This window comes from Oncorhynchus nerka, linkage group LG2 (genome assembly GCF_034236695.1).
Source record: "Oncorhynchus nerka isolate Pitt River linkage group LG2, Oner_Uvic_2.0, whole genome shotgun sequence".
NCBI lineage: Eukaryota > Metazoa > Chordata > Actinopteri > Salmoniformes > Salmonidae > Oncorhynchus > Oncorhynchus nerka.
In genome coordinates this window covers 87,978,653-87,995,390 of record NC_088397.1, presented here as the reverse complement: position 1 = coordinate 87,995,390, position 16,738 = coordinate 87,978,653, and positions in this window count along the sequence as shown.

The following is a 16,738-nucleotide window of genomic DNA, read 5'->3' as shown; positions in this document are numbered from 1 at the left end:
AGTCCTAAATTTAAAAAAAACTAAAACCAAATGTATTTGGGAGAAATCATTCACTAAACCCTAAACAAACTAAATATTGTAATGAATAATGTGGAAATTGAGCAAGTTGAGGAGAATAAACTGTTTGGAGTAACCCTGGATTGTAAACAGTCATTGTCAAAACATATTGATGCAGCATTAGCTAAAATGGAGAGAGGTCTGTCCATAATAAAGCACTGCTCTGCCTTTTTAACAACGCTATCATCAAGACATGTCCTACAGGCCCTAGTTTTGTTGCACCTGGACTATTGTTCAGTCGTGTGGTCAGGTGCCACAAACATGGACTTAGGAAAATTACAATTGGCTCAGAACCAGGCAGCACGGTTGGCCCTTTGGATGTACACGGAGAGCTAACATTATTATGTCAGACTCTCTTGGCTCAAAGTAGAGGAGGGATTGACTTCATCACCATTCATATTTGTGAGAAGTATTTACATGTTGAATGCACTGAGGTGTCTGTTTAAACCACTGGCACACAGCTCAGACACCCATGCATTCCCCACAAGACATGCCACCAGAGGTCTCTTCACAGTCACCAATAGACTACAGGAGACGCACAGTACTATATAGAGCCATGTCTACATGGAACCCTGTTACACATTAAATAAGTCATGCAAGCAGTACAATTTGATTTCAAAATCAGATAAAAATACACCTTATTGAAGAGTGGGGACTGTGAAGAGACACCCACACAGGCACAGACACATGCAAACACACACACATATGATAACATACTCACTATGCACACACGTACACATGGATTTTGTGTTGTAGATATGTGGTTGCAGAGTAGTGGCCCGAGAGCACACATGTAATGTGTTGTGAAATGTAATGTAACGTTTTACCATTTTTATAACTGCCTTAATTTTGTTGGATCCCAGGAAGAGTAGCTGCTGCCTTGGCAGCAACTAATGGGGATCCATAACAAATAGAAATGGAGAAAGCTGATCCAAGAGCAGTGCTGTTTTCTTTCAATCCTGTCAGTATCAACACATTCTCTCTACGTGTTTGTTTGGGAATCACTCTTAGAAAGTTGGCTTTTAAAAACGCTACATCTGGTACAATCATCGTAAAGCTTAAGTTACATCACAACTCGGAAATGAGGCCCTGGTTGTTTGAGAGTGAAGCAATGTAGTCATATGGATTTCAAAGCCAACAGTATAAAGCCTACATAAAGTGAAAGTTCACTCTAAAAAATGTCAGACATTTTCAGACCTACAAAATGGTCTAATCTCAAGTTGATTCCTTGTCCCATACCAATATGTAGCATTGTGTGCGACCCGACCAAATTCACATAGAGATGTGAGTTATAGAGCTGTCATTCTCATTGTAAGCAAGTGGTAGATCCATTTGTGTCCTAGGTCTGTGCTTCCCGTCCTTAAGATACATTTTTTGTGTCTTTTTACTTTCAGTATTGTACACCAACTTCAAACAGCTGAAAATAGAAAATGTTCAGTTATTGAAAATATATTTCACAGCGGTTTAGATGTTTCAATTATTCTCAACATTAAGATTGCTTGTTTTGTCACATAAACTGAAACATTTTAGCAGCCAGGTAGTAGCGGAGGACTTTTACTTTAGAGTAAAGTATGGTGTGATCACAACATAAACAGATGACGTCCATCTCAAGGATACTATACATACTGTTACAGGACCTTCTTTTCGAGAGGACTATATTGACTAAAAAGTAGATTAGCTCATACCCAAACCCAAATAACCTCTGACATTTAACCCTTCTTGATTAACTCCACTGTGACCACATCTGCTAAGGCCTATTGCAATCAGAGCAGATGACATGACCAGGGGTACACAGTGACATACAGAGCCACTATTTGGCAACTAGTGCCATGATAAGATAAGTTGAGGGGCCACTGGGCCATGTTGCCAGAGAGGGGTCAATCTGGGGTCAAGAGCTTCAACACATTTACCAGAGGTAAAGTGTCATTAAGGACAAAGTGTTTGATGGGTGATAGGCAGCAGGTCCTCATGCAATCAATAGGACACCTACACCACCCGATGTCACAGGCCATAAAGATCATCAAGGACAACAACCACCCGAGCCACTGCCTGTTCACCCCGCTATCATCCAGAAGGCCAGGTCAGTACAGGTGCATCAAAGCTGGGACCGAGAGACTGAAAAACAGCTTCTATCTCAAGGCCATCAGACTGTTAAACAGCCACCACTAACATTGAGTAGCTGCTGCCAACACACTGACTCAACTCCAGCCACTTTAATGATGGGAAATGATGTAAAATATATCACTAGCCACTTTAAACAATGCTACCTAATATAATGTTTACATACCCTACATTATTTATCTCATATGTATACGTATATACTGTACTCTATATCATCTACTGCATCCTTATGTAATACATGTATCACTAGCCACTTTAACTATGCCACTTTGTTTACATACTCATCTCATATGTATATACTGCACTCAATACCATCTACTGTATCTTGCCTATGCCGCTCTGTACCATCACTCATTCATATATCTTATGTACATATTCTTTATCCCCTTACACTTGTGTCTATAAGGTAGTAGTTTTGGAATTGTTAGCTAGATTACTTGTTGGTTATTACTGCATTGTCGGAACTAGAAGCACAAGCATTTCGCTACACTCGCACTAACATCTGCTAACCATGTGTATGTGACAAATAACATTTGATTTGGTTTGATTTGATCTACTACTGATGCCTCCGTAGCATTCTGTTAGTGGCGTAACCCAAACTATTAAAAATGTGCTGTTCATTTGCTTCAAGACTCGAAACATCATTGTTTTAGGGGGGAAAACAGGCAGGTAGCCTAGCGGTTAAATGAGTTGGGCCAGTAACCCGAAAGGTCGCTTGGTTGAATCCCCGAGCCGACTTGGTAAAAAATCTGTCGATGTGCACTTGAGTCAGTGCTATCTGGTGCCCTTACCTTAACAATTTTCAACTTCAATGGGGTAGGGATATCCCAAGGATCCCGGATAGCACAGACAATGAGCAAGGCACTTATTATAACCCTAATTGCTCCTGTAAGTCACTCTGGATAAGAGCGATCTATTGCTAAATGCCTAAAATTCACAGAGTCTAAGCAATGAATTTACAAGGATTCAAACCCCATCGTCAAAATGACATCTTATGCAACATGTGTATTGAACCGTTCTGAACTGAAATCGAAATGAAACATTTCCTCCATTTTGTCAATGAGGGTAATTTAGAATACACTTGAAAAAAGGATGACTTCACATATGTAAACACAACTGAAGACAGACACCTCACCATTTTTGGAGACATGCTATTGACAGAGCAGTGCTACGGTAGCTACTGTAGCAAAAGAGTGTAGAACCAGTTGCTAAATAACTGTAAACAACATTTGCTGGCTAGCTAATTATCTTGACTAACTGTGGGGTGTAGCAAATCACTTATATACAGTGCATTACTACCGCATCACTACCGCTAGCAAACGGGACAAATTTCAAAAACCGCTAGTTGTCTCTCCACTAATGTTCATTTTTGTGACGTTTTGTAACGTCTTCACTTTCCAAGCCTATTGGAATTGGACTTTTCAGTTTAGCCTTCTTCCCGAATTGACAGAATTGAAATGCTATTGATCCCAAACCTGGTGACTGCTGTTTTTACCTGATTATATCTGTTGACCTGTTTACACAGGTAATGTAGGGCAGCAACGTGGCATAAAGCAGGGATGTGCTTGTCTTCAGGTCTTCGGGTTTGTTTTTGATGAGCCTATCATTTGCATGCTACCTTTAGCAAGATCATTCACTCAAGATGACAAAGCATATTGGCCTACTGTGCAAATATAAAAGTGAAGTCAATAGGCAACTGGAATCAAACGTGGGACCAAACTCATCTTATAATTATTGAAGGATTCAACCCTGGATGCTGGTAAAATTGGTCAAATAAGGGCTTTAGGGACAAATAGGGAGTTTTCTATATGTTCCATTGGAACAGGCATGTCTCAACCAAGCACAGCTAAAGTATTATAAATGATTTTGAATAGTATTTGAACACAAGTCTGGTCCCCTGTAGAAATGTATAAAAACGACCCCATCATAAATCTATCCTATGCACAGTAGTTACAAAAAGTATTGTATTTCATTCACAGCATAGTATAATATTTTCACCTCCTGTTCAACCCCAAACAATTGATTTGGATTGGAATGAACAGTATAGGGAGATGTAAATATTGCCCAGATGTTTATAGAGATGTCTTGTTTCTAAGAGATGTCTACGTTTAAAGCTTTTGTTTTGCTATTGACTTCAGTTTTTTTTTTATCTCCACAAGAAAAAACTACCTAAACAAGATGTGTACATAGTGTGAATAATACCACCTATAATAAAGTATAATTTATAGTAAGCCTTATATGTTCCATACGTCTGTTCAACAAAATGGAATTTTCATTCCACCAATTTCTATTCCACCAATAGCCATTCAACAAAAACATTTCCCCATTTTCACAAATATTTGTCATTTGCAGTTTCTGGATCTCTGGAATCGAAAAATGACTTTTGATTAGAGATATACCTCATGTATTACATCTTTGGGATAGTCCTGAGCCTTATTTCAGTAACCACCGTTCCAACTCTGCTATATAGTGTATCCCAAGATCCAAGACTGCATGCAAGGAAGAGTAATAATTCAAGCCCTTTAAAGGTGCAGTCCGCAGTTGAAACAATAATAAAGAGTAGTGAGAGCTATGGGAGGGGCCTGGAGAAATGGAACCACTCTCAAACTCATAGACAGAGCTATGGGAGGGGCCTGGAGAAATGGAACCACTCTCAAACTCATAGACAGAGCTATGGGAGGGGCCTGGAGAAATGGAACCACTCTCAAACTCATAGACAGAGCTATGGGAGGGGCCTGGAGAAATGGAACCACTCTCAAACTCGTAGACAGAGCTATGGGAGGGGCCTGGAGAAATGGAACCACTCTCAAACTCATAGACAGAGCTATGGGAGGGGCCTGGAGAAATGGAACCACTCTCAAACTCATAGACAGAGCTATGGGAGGGGCCTGGAGAAATGGAACCACTCTCAAACTCATAGACAGAGCTATGGGAGGGGCCTGGAGAAATGGAACCACTCTCAAACTCATAGACAGAGCTATGGATGCAAAGACTGACCATCCATGATATCAAAGTTATCATTTCAATCATGTTCTGAGCCTATACAGTGTTTATTTACATTGACGTTGTTTAGGAACATTAGAGTAAAACAAGCTTATATTTTGGGTTCTGATGGGGTACACCAGTTAAACTAAGCTCATGAGTCATTTAGAAGTTATATTCTTCAAGAATCAATGGGTACACATCAGAAGTCCCAAAATGGATGTAGCAACTGCAGATTGTCCCTTTAAAGAGTAGGTTATGAGTAAGAGTTCAGAGTAGATCCCATGCTCGTGCATGCAATCCGGACCTAAATACTGCTCTGCACATGAACTATTATAGTCAATGGGTTCACAGAGATCTCTTTCAACTTTAAATTCCACCTATCATCCATACATTGTCTAATAATAGACAGCCCACGTTCAGCAATAGACCAATAATCCAAATTGGGTATCTGTGATATGAGCAATGTAAAAGGAGGGGCAATTATCACGATTTAGAGTTATTTAACCTTGCTTTTATTTCACCCTGTGTGTGTGTGTGTGTGTGTGTGTGTGTGTGTGTGTGTGTGTGTGTGTGTGTGTGTGTGTGTGTGTGTGTGTGTGTGTGTGTGTGTGTGTGTGTGTGTACGTGTGTGTGTGTGTGTGTGTGTGTGTGTGTGTGTGTGTGTGTGTGTGTGTGTGTGTGTGTGTGTGTGTGTACGTGTGTGTGTGTACATGTGTGTGAATGGAATTCTAAAGGCAGTGCTAGTATGTGAGCAGCTATGTGACTGGAATAACCTTTTGGTCTCACAGGATGACTCATGCTCTCTCCTCTCTAAATACACCCTAAAATCAAAGGTATGTTTGTGTGGTCTCTGGGTACACTCTCCGAACTCACTGACCTATCAATTTAGGGGGAGCGCAAGCTTGGGTCATGGGGTTCCTGTGCTCTGTATGTTGATGACTCTTGTCTCTAAGCCTAGGGAGTACACCCGCTGCCCTCTCCCCCCCAGTTCATCTTGAGCAAATCCCTTATCTGTCGGCTTCTGATGTGCCGTAAGAAAACAAGGAGTTGTCTCGTGTTGTAAGTCGCTCTGGATAAGAGCGTCTGCTAAATGACTTAAATGTAAATGTAATGTAAATGTGTTAAGGATGTTTCATCGAACGGTAGATTATGGTAGACACGCATTTGATGCTGGATGTTTTTCACACAAAAAAAAATAGATTTTATGTCAGAAATGGAGACGTTATTGCTAGACGCATTGAAACCTAATTGTACTGTACGTTTGAAGGTTTTATGAAATTACTTTTGATTTGAATGTTTACGATTTTTGAACATATCATTCTTTATAAGAGCATCTTTCACCTCCATTGTTTCTATCCAGATTCAGAGCTTCCATACACATTGTTGTTGTTATTTTCCTTATGAGTCTATTAACTCACCCGTCAATCTAAGAAACAACCCCATCAAACTCTGTCAGTTTAAGCTAGAGATATGTATTTTTGCATGGGCTGGGTCTCAATCCACAGAATCTGCCAGTTTAAGCTAGAGATATGTATTTTTGCATGGGCTGGGTCTCAATCCACAGAATCTGCCGGCCTTCCGCACCTGCGGTGGAAAGTGGCAGAGCTACAGCGTTGTTTGTCAGACCAGGAGACATCTCAAAAATCGGTCTTCTCACAAAAACGTCTGTAGCGTCTGAACAATTTGGCTATTACAGTCTATGGAAAGATGAGACTCTCACGAACACGATGGTGTTCTTTGTTTTGCTCTACGACCCAGACTCGTCTGAAAATAACCCGGGTTTGAAAATGTATGAAGTATGGAGGTAGTTTTGTGCCAACTAAAATAGGGGTTTAAATTAGTGAGTTTTCTTATATATCCTAGATATAAGAAAGACACTTCAAAACCGTAATCTTTTTTTTATTACATATTTCTTTTGTATTTTTACCCTCTTTTTCTCCCCAATTTCGTGATATCCAACTATGACCTTGTCTCATCGCTGCAACTCCCCAACGGGCTCGGGAGAGGCGAAGGTCAAGTCATGCGTCCTGCGAAACATGACCCTCCAAACCAAACCAAACCAAACCACAAGGAGTCACTAGAGCAAGATGAGCCAAGTAAAGCCCCCACGACCAAACCCTCCCCTAACCCAGTCGACGCTGGGCCAATTGTATGGGACTCCCGTTCAAGGTAGTGAGACAGCCTGGGATCGAACCAGGGTCTGTAGTGACGCCTAAAGCAATGCGATACAGTGTCTTAGACCGCAGCTCCGCTCGGGAGGCTCCAAAAATGTATTCTTAATGATTTATTTATTTTTTCATATTTTTCTGTTTTGCCATTTATGAACGTGTTCCATTATCAAATATATATGTATATATATATATATATATAGTATGCCTACAGGGGTCTTACAATTCTAAATCAAATAGCTAAATGATCCATGGTATGACGATCTTTAAGACAATTCCCTATATTAGCTTAGTAGAACCCCTGTGTAAAGGTTCAAACCAGGATCTTTTTGTGATGGGAGGGGTTTGATTTTGAACCTTTTTAATAATATATTGTAGAGGTGGCAGCCTATCAGATTGAAGGCGTGGCTTTCAGATAGTTATTTTTGGCCACCCATTAGCGTACAGTGCATTCGGAAAGTATTCAGACCCCATGACTTTTTCCACATTTTGGTACGTTACAGTCTTATTCTAAAATGTATTAAATGAAATGTTTCCCTCATCAATCTACACACTATACCCTATAATGACAAAGAGAAGTATTTCTACAACTTGATTGGTGTCCACCTCTGGTAAATCCAATTGATTGGACATGATTTGGAAAGGCACACACCTGTCTATATAAGGTGCCACAGTTAACAGTACATGTCCGAGCAAAAACCAAGCCATGAAGTTGAGGGGAATTGTCCATAGAGCTCCGAGACAGGATTGTGTCGAGGCACAGATCTGGGGAATTGTACCAAAAACCTTCTGAAGCATTAAAGGTAGAGAGGTATTTGGGAGAAAGGTATTTGGGAGAAACCCACCAAATACAGGTGTGCCAAGCTTGTAGCGTCATACCTAAGAAGACTCCAAGGCTGTAATTGCTGCCAAAGGTGCGTCAACAAAGTACTGAGTAAATAGTCTGAATACTTATATAAATGTGACATTACCTGGTTTAAAAAAAAAAAAAACGGTTATTGCTTTGTCATTATGGGGTATTGTGCGTAGATTGATGGGGGGGGGGGGGGGGGTATTTAATCCATTTTAGAATACGGCTTTAATTTCAAGTGGTCTGAATACTTTCTGAATGCACTGTATGTCATTCCTATCCATCATGTTCATTTTGTACACTGCACATTTTTATTCCCTTGAATATTTATGCATATTACATATTACATATTATATTATATGCATATTACGTATAATATAACAATATGAATACTTTTAACATTGCTGATTATATATAGTAATAAAGTGCTAACTATTCCAACTTTGGGATTTACATAAGCTCTTGAGGAACTCATGCACCTCTGTTAGCCTCATTGAAGCTACAGAACGTTCAGTGTTCAACCTTCTGTAATCATGAAGTGCTTTGAGAGGCTGGTCAAGGCACATATTAACTCCATCATCCCAGACACCCAAGAGTCCCACTCCAATTTGCATACCGCCCCAACAGATCCTAGACGATACAATCTCAATTGCTCTCCACACTGCCCTCACCCACCTAGATAAGAGGAATACCTATGTGAGAATGCAGTTCCTTGACTACAGCTCAGTGTTCAAAACCATTGTCCCCTCCAAGCTCATCACCAAGCTTAGAACTCTCGGTCTTAACACCTCCCTCTGCAACTTGATCCTAGACTTCCTGACGGGATGACCCCAGGTGGTGAGGGTAGGCAACATCACCTCTGCCACGCTGACCCTTAACAGGGGCCACAGGGATGTGTGCATAGTCCCCTCCTGTATTCCCTGTTCACCCATGACTGCGTGGCCAAGCACGACTCCAACGCCATCATCAAGTTCACTGACGACACAGCGGTGGTAATCCTGATCACCGGCGATGATGAGTCAGCCGACAGGGAGGAGGTCAGTGACCTGGCAGTGTGGCGCAGGAGCAACAATTTATCCCTCAACGTCAGCAAGACCAGCGAGCTGATCGTGTACTACAGGAAACTAAGGGGTAAGCACGCCCCAATCCACATCGACGGGCGGCTGTGGAGCAGGTAGACAGCTTCAAGTTCCTCTGTGTCCAAAACACTAAAGACTTAAAATGGTCCAAACACGCACACACAGTCGTGAAGAAGGCCTCTTTGCCCTCAGGAGGTTGAAAAAGTTAGTTAAATCTTTAGTAGGTTCTACAGCTGTACCATTGAGAGCATATTGACTGTCTGCATCCCTGCTTATTATGGCGATAGCAACGCCCTCAATTGCATGGCGCTACAGATGGTGGTGTGGACAGACCAGTACATCACTGGGGCCGAGCTCCCTGCCATCCAGGACCTCTATATCAGACGGTGTGAAAAGAAGGCCCGGAAAATCGTAAAAGACTCCAAACACCCAAGCCATAGACTATTCTCTCTGCTACCGCACTTCAAGCGGTACAGGTGCATCAAATCAAATCAAATTTATTTATATAGCCCTTCGTACATCAGCTGATATCTCGAAGTGCTGTACAGAAACCCAGCCTAAAACCCCAAACAGCAAGGAATGCAGGTGTAGAAGCACGGTGGCTAGGAAAAACTCCCTAGAAAGGCCAAAACCTAGGAAGAAACCTAGAGAGGAACCAGGCTATGTGGGGTGGCCAGTCCTCTTCTGGCTGTGCCGGGTGGAGATTATAACAGAACATGGCCAAGATGTTGAAATGTTCATAAATGACCAGCGTGGTCGAATAATAATAAGGCAGAACAGTTGAAACTGGAGCAGCAGCACAGTCAGGTGGACTGGGGACAGCAAGGAGTCATCATGTCAGGTAGTCCTGGGGCACGGTCCTAGGGCTCAGATCCTCAGAGAGAGAGAAAGAAAGAGAGAATTAGAGAGAGCATATGTGGGGTGGCCAGTCCTCTTCTGGCTGTGCCGGGTGGAGATTATAACAGAATATGGCCAAGATGTTGAAATGTTCATAAATGACCAGCATGGTCGAATAATAGTAAGGCAGAACAGTTGAAACTGGAGCAGCAGCATGGCCAGGTGGACTGGGGACAGCAAGGAGTCATCATGTCAGGTAGTCCTGGGGCATGGTCCTAGGGCTCAGGTCAGTTGAAACTGGAGCAGCAGCATGGCCAGGTGGACTGGGGACAGCAAGGAGTCATCATGTCAGGTAGTCCTGGGGCATGGTCCTAGGGCTCAGGTCCTCCGAGAGAGAGAAAGAAAGAGAGAAGGAGAGAATTAGAGAACGCACACTTAGATTCACACAGGACACCGAATAGGACAGGAGAAGTACTCCAGATATAACAAACTGACCCTAGCCCCCCGACACATAAACTACTGCAGCATAAATACTGGAGGCTGAGACAGGAGGGGTCAGGAGACACTTTGGCCCCATCCGAGGACACCCCCGGACAGGGCCAAACAGGAAGGATATAACCCCACCCACTTTGCCAAAGCACAGCCTCCACACCACTAGAGGGATATCTTCAACCACCAATTTACCATCCTGAGACAAGGCTGAGTATAGCCCACAAAGATCTCCGCCACGGCACAACCCAAGGGGGGGGCGCCAACCCAGACAGGATGACCACAACAGTGAATCAACCCACTCAGGTGACACACCCCCTCCAGGGACGGCATGAGAGAGCCCCAGTAAGCCAGTGACTCAGCCCCTGTAATAGGGTTAGAGGCAGAGAATCCCAGTGGAAAGAGGGGAACCGGCCAGGCAGAGACAGCAAGGGCGGTTTGTTGCTCCAAAGCCTTTCCGTTCACCTTCCCACTCCTGGGCCAGACTACACTCAATCATATGACCCACTGAAGAGATGAATCTTCAGTAAAGACTTAAAGGTTGAGACCGAGTTTGCGTCTCTGACATGGGTAGGCAGACCGTTCCATAAAAATGGAGCTCTATAGGAGAAAGCCCTGCCTCCAGCTGTTTGCTTAGAAATTATAGGGACAATTAGGAGGCCTGCGTCTTGTGACCATAGCGTACGTGTAGGTATGTACGGCAGGACCAAATCAGAGAGATAGGTAGGAGCAAGCCCATGTAATGCTTTGTAGGTTAGCAGTAAAACCTTGAAATCAGCCCTTGCTTTGACAGGAAGCCAGTGTAGAGAGGCTAGCACTGGAGTAATATGATCAAATTTTTTGGTTCTAGTCAGGATTCTAGCAGCCGTATTTAGCACTAACTGAAGTTTATTTAGTGCTTTATCCGGGTAGCCGGAAAGTAGAGCATTGCAGTAGTCTAACCTAGAAGTGACAAAAGCATGGATTAATTTTTCTGCATCATTTTTGGACAGAAAGTTTCTAATTTTTGCAATGTTACGTAGATGGAAAAAAGCTGTCCTCGAAATGGTCTTGATATGTTCTTCAAAAGAGAGATCAGGGTCCAGAGTAACGCCGAGGTCCTTCACAGTTTTATTTGAGACGACTGTACAACCATTAAGATTAATTGTCAGATTCAACAGAAGATCTCTTTGTTTCTTGGGACCTAGAACAAGCATCTCTGTTTTGTCCGAGTTTAATAGTAGAAAGTTTGCAGCCATCCACTTCCTTATGTCTGAAACACATGCTTCTAGCGAGGGCAATTTTGGGGCTTCACCATGTTTCATTGAAATGTACAGCTGTGTGTCATCCGCATAGCAGTGAAAGTTAACATTATGTTTTCGAATAACATCCCCAAGAGGTAAAATATATAGTGAAAACAATAGTGGTCCTAAAACGGAACCTTGAGGAACACCGAAATTTACAGTTGATTTGTCAGAGGACAAACCTTTCACAGAGACAAACTGATATCTTTCCGACAGATAAGATCTAAACCAGGCCAGAACATGTCCGTGTAGACCAATTTGGGTTTCCAATCTCTCCAAAAGAATGTGGTGATCGATGGTATCAAAAGCAGCACTAAGGTCTAGGAGCACGAGGACAGATGTAGAGCCTCGGTCCGATGCCATTAAAATGTCATTTACCACCTTCACAAGTGCCGTCTCAGTGCTATGATGGGGTCTAAAACCAGACTGAAGCATTTCGTATACATTGTTTGTCTTCAGGAAGGCAGTGAGTTGCTGCGCAACAGCCTTCTCAAAAAAAATTGAGAGGAATGGAAGATTCGATATAGGCCGATAGTTTTTTATATTTTCTGGGTCAAGGTTTGGCTTTTTCAAGAGAGGCTTTATTACTGCCACTTTCGCTCTGGATAAGAGCGTCTGCTAAATGACTTAAATGTAAATGTAAATGTAGTGAGTTTGGTACACATCCAGTGGATAGAGAGCCGTTTATTATGTTCAACATAGGAGGGCCAAGCACAGGAAGCAGCTCTTTCAGTAGTTTAGTTGGAATAGGGTCCAGTATGCAGCTTGAAGGTTTAGAGGCCATGATTATTTTCATCATTGTGTCGAGATATAGTACTAAAACACTTGAGCGTCTCTCTTGATCCTAGGTCCTGGCAGAGTTGTGCAGACTCAGGACAACTGAGGTTTGGAGGAATACGCAGGTTTAAAGAGGAGTCCGTAATTTGCTTTCTAATAATGCTCCAGTTTCAAATGTTCTGCCTTACTATTATTCAACCATGCTGGTCATTTATGAACATTTGAACATCTTGGCCACGTTCTGTTATAATCTCCACCCGGCACAGCCAGAAGAGGACTGGCCACCCCACATATGCTCTCTCTAATTCTCTCTTTCTTTCTCACTCTCGGAGGACCTGAGCCCTAGGACCGTGCCCCAGGACTACCTGACATGATGACTCCTTGCTGTCCCCAGTCCACCTGACTGTGCTGCTGCTCCAGTTTCAACTGTTCTGCCTTATTATTATTCGACCATGCTGGTCATTTATGAACATTTGAACATCTTGGTCATGTTCTGTTATAATCTCTACCCGGCACAGCCAGAAGAGGACTGGCCACCCCACATAGCCTGGTTCCTCTCTAGGTTTCTTCCTAGGTTTTGGCCTTTCTAGGGAGTTTTTCCTAGTCACCGTGCTTTTACACCTGCATTGTTTGCTGTTTGGGGTTTTAGGCTGGGTTTCTGTACAGCACTTTGAGATATCAGCTGATGTACGAAGGGCTATATAAATAAATTTGATTTGATTTTTATTTGATAATAATCATAATCTTTTCCTCAAAGAAGTTCATGAATTTATCACTGCTAAAGTGAAAGTCATCCTCTCTTGGGGAATGCTGCTTTTTAGTTAGCTTTGCGACAGTATCAAAAAGGAATTTCGGATTGTTCATATTTTCCTCAATTAAGTTAGAAAAATAGGATGATCGAGCAGCAGTAAGGGCTTTTCGGTACTGCGCGGTACCGTCTTTCCAAGCTAGTCGGAAGACTTCCAGTTTGGTGTGGCGCCATTTCCGTTCCAATTTTCTGGAAGCTTGCTTCAGAGCTCGGGTATTTTCTGTGTACCAGGGAGCTAGTTTCTTATGAGAAATGTTTTTAGTTTTTAGGGGTGCAACTGCATCTAGGGTATTGCGCAAGGTTAAATTGAGATCCTCAGTTAGGTGGTTAACTGATTTTTGTCCTCTGGCGTCCTTGGGTAGGCAGAGGGAGTCTGGAAGGGCATCAAGGAATCTTTGTGTTGTCTGTGAATTTATAGCACGACTTTTGATGTTCCTTGGTTGGGGTCTGAGCAGATTATTTGTTGCAATTGCTAACGTAATAAAATGGTGGTCCGATAGTCCAGCATTATGAGGAAAAACATTAAGATCCACAACATTTATTCCATGGGACAAAACTAGGTCCAGCGTATGACTGTGACAGTGAGTGGGTCCAGAGACATGTTGGACAAAACCCACTGAGTCGATGATGGCTCCGAAAGCCTTTTGGAGTGGGTCTGTGGACTTTTCCATGTGAATATTAAAGTCACCAAAGATTAGCATATTATCTGCTATGACTACAAGGTCCGATAGGAATTCAGGGAACTCAGTGAGAAACGCTGTATATGGCCCAGGAGGCCTGTAAACAGTAGCTATAAAAAGTGATTGAGTAGGCTGCATAGATTTCATGACTAGAAGCTCAAAAGACGAAAACGTTTTTTTTTTTTTTTTTGTAAATTGAAATTTGCTATCGTAAATGTTAGCAACACCTCCGCCTTTGCGGGATGCACGGGGGATATGGTCACTAGTGTAGCCAGGAGGTGAGGCCTCATTTAAAACAGTAAAATCATCAGGCTTAAGCCATGTTTCAGTCAGGCCAATCACATCAAGATTATGATCAGTGATTAGTTCATTGACTATAATTGCCTTTGAAGTAAGGGATCTAACATTAAGTAGCCCTATTTTGAGATGTGAGGTATCATGATCTCTTTCAGTAATGACAGGAATGGAGGTGGTCTTTATCCTAGTGAGATTGCTAAGGCGAACACCGCCATGTTTAGTTTTGCCCAACCTAGGTCGAGGCACAGACACGGTCTCAATGGTGATAGCTGAGCTGACTACACTGACTGTGCTAGTGGCAGACTCCACTATGCTGGCAGGCTGGCTAACAGCCTGCTACCTGGCCTGCACCCTATTTCATTGTGGAGCTAGAGGAGTTAGAGCCCTGTCTATGTTGGTAGATAAGATGAGAGCACCCCTCCAGCTAGGATGGAGTCCGTCACTCCTCAGCAGGTCAGGCTTGGTCCTGTTTGTGGGTGAGTCCCAGAAAGAGGGCCAATTATCTACAAATTCTATCTTTTGGGAGGGGCAGAAAACAGTTTTCAACCAGCGTTTGAGTTGTGAGACTCTGCTGTAGAGCTCATCACTCCCCCTAACTGGGAGGGGGCCAGAGACAATTACTCGATGCTGACACATCTTTCTAGCTGATATGCACGCAGAAGCTATGTTGCGCTTGGTGATCTCTGACTGTTTCATCCTAACATCGTTGGTGCCGACGTGGATAACAATATCTCTATACTCTCTACACTCGCCAGTTTTAGCTTTAGCCAGCACCATCTTCAGATTAGCCTTAATGTTGGTAGCCCTGCCCCCTGGTAAACAGTGTATGATCGCTGGATGATTCATTTTAAGTCTAATACTGCGGGTAATGGAGTCGCCAATGACTAGAGTTTTCAATTTGTCAGAGCTAATGGTGGGAAGCTTCGGCGTCTCAGACCCCGTAACGGGAGGAGTAGAGACCAGAGAAGACTCGGCCTCTGACTCCGACCCGCTGCTTAATGGGGAAAACCGGCATCAAGTCTGACACCAACAGGCTCTTGAACAGCTTCTATCCCCAAGCACAATACGACTGAAAATAGCTAACAAAATAGCTATACAGACTATCGAAGTTAAACTTGTATCATTATTGACCTTTTATCACATTTTTTGCACTGTCGCTATGCACACTCACAGGACCCTACACATTCACAAGGCCCTACACATTCACAAGGCCCTACACATTCACAAGGCCCTACACATTCACAAGGCCCTACACATTCACAAGGCCCTAAACATTCACAGGACCCTACACATTCACAGGACCCTACACATTCACAGGGCCCTACACACTCACAGGGCGCTACACATTCACACACACTCACTCCAACACACACACACACACACACACACACACACACACACACACACACACACACACACACACACACACACACACACACACACACACACACACACACACACACACACACACTCACGCACACATAACATGCACATACATTTATATTGACTCTAAACACCCACTCACATACAAGCTGCCTCTACTCTGTTTATCTTATAACCTGTTGCCTAGTCACCTTACCCCTGTATATATCTACCTCCATCACTCCAGTATCCCTGTCACCTTACCCCTAAATATATATCTACCTCCATCACTCTAGTATCCCTGTCACCTTACCCCTATATATATATATCTACCTCCATCACTCCAGTATCCCTGTCACCTTACCCCTATATATATCTACCTCCATCACTCTAGTATCCCTGTCACCTTACCCCTATATATATCTACCTCCATCACTCTAGTATCCCTGTCACCTTACCTCTATATATATCTACCTCCATCACTCCAGTATCCCTGTCACCTTACCCCTATATATATCTACCTCCATCACTCTAGTATCCCTGTCACCTTACCCCTATATATATCTACCTCCATCACTCCAGTATCCCTGTCACCTTACCCCTATATATATCTACCTCCATCACTCCAGTATCCCTGTCATGTATTGTCATGTTATGTCTTGTTCCTGTTCCTTCTCTTAACTTCGTTTCCCCCTGCTGGTCGTATTAGGTTACCTTCTCTTCCTTTCCTTCCCCCAGCTGTTCCTCATCTCCTCTAACTACCTCGTTTACCCTCCTCCCACCTGTTCCCTTTTTCCCTCTGATTAGGTCTCTATTTCTCTCTCTGTTTCTGCTTCTGTCTTTGTCAGATTCTCGTTTGCTTCACCCTTGTCCTGTCCTGTCGTAATCTGCCTCTTCATCAGATGCTACGTGTGATCAGGTAACTCTGTTTCTCTACAACCCGCG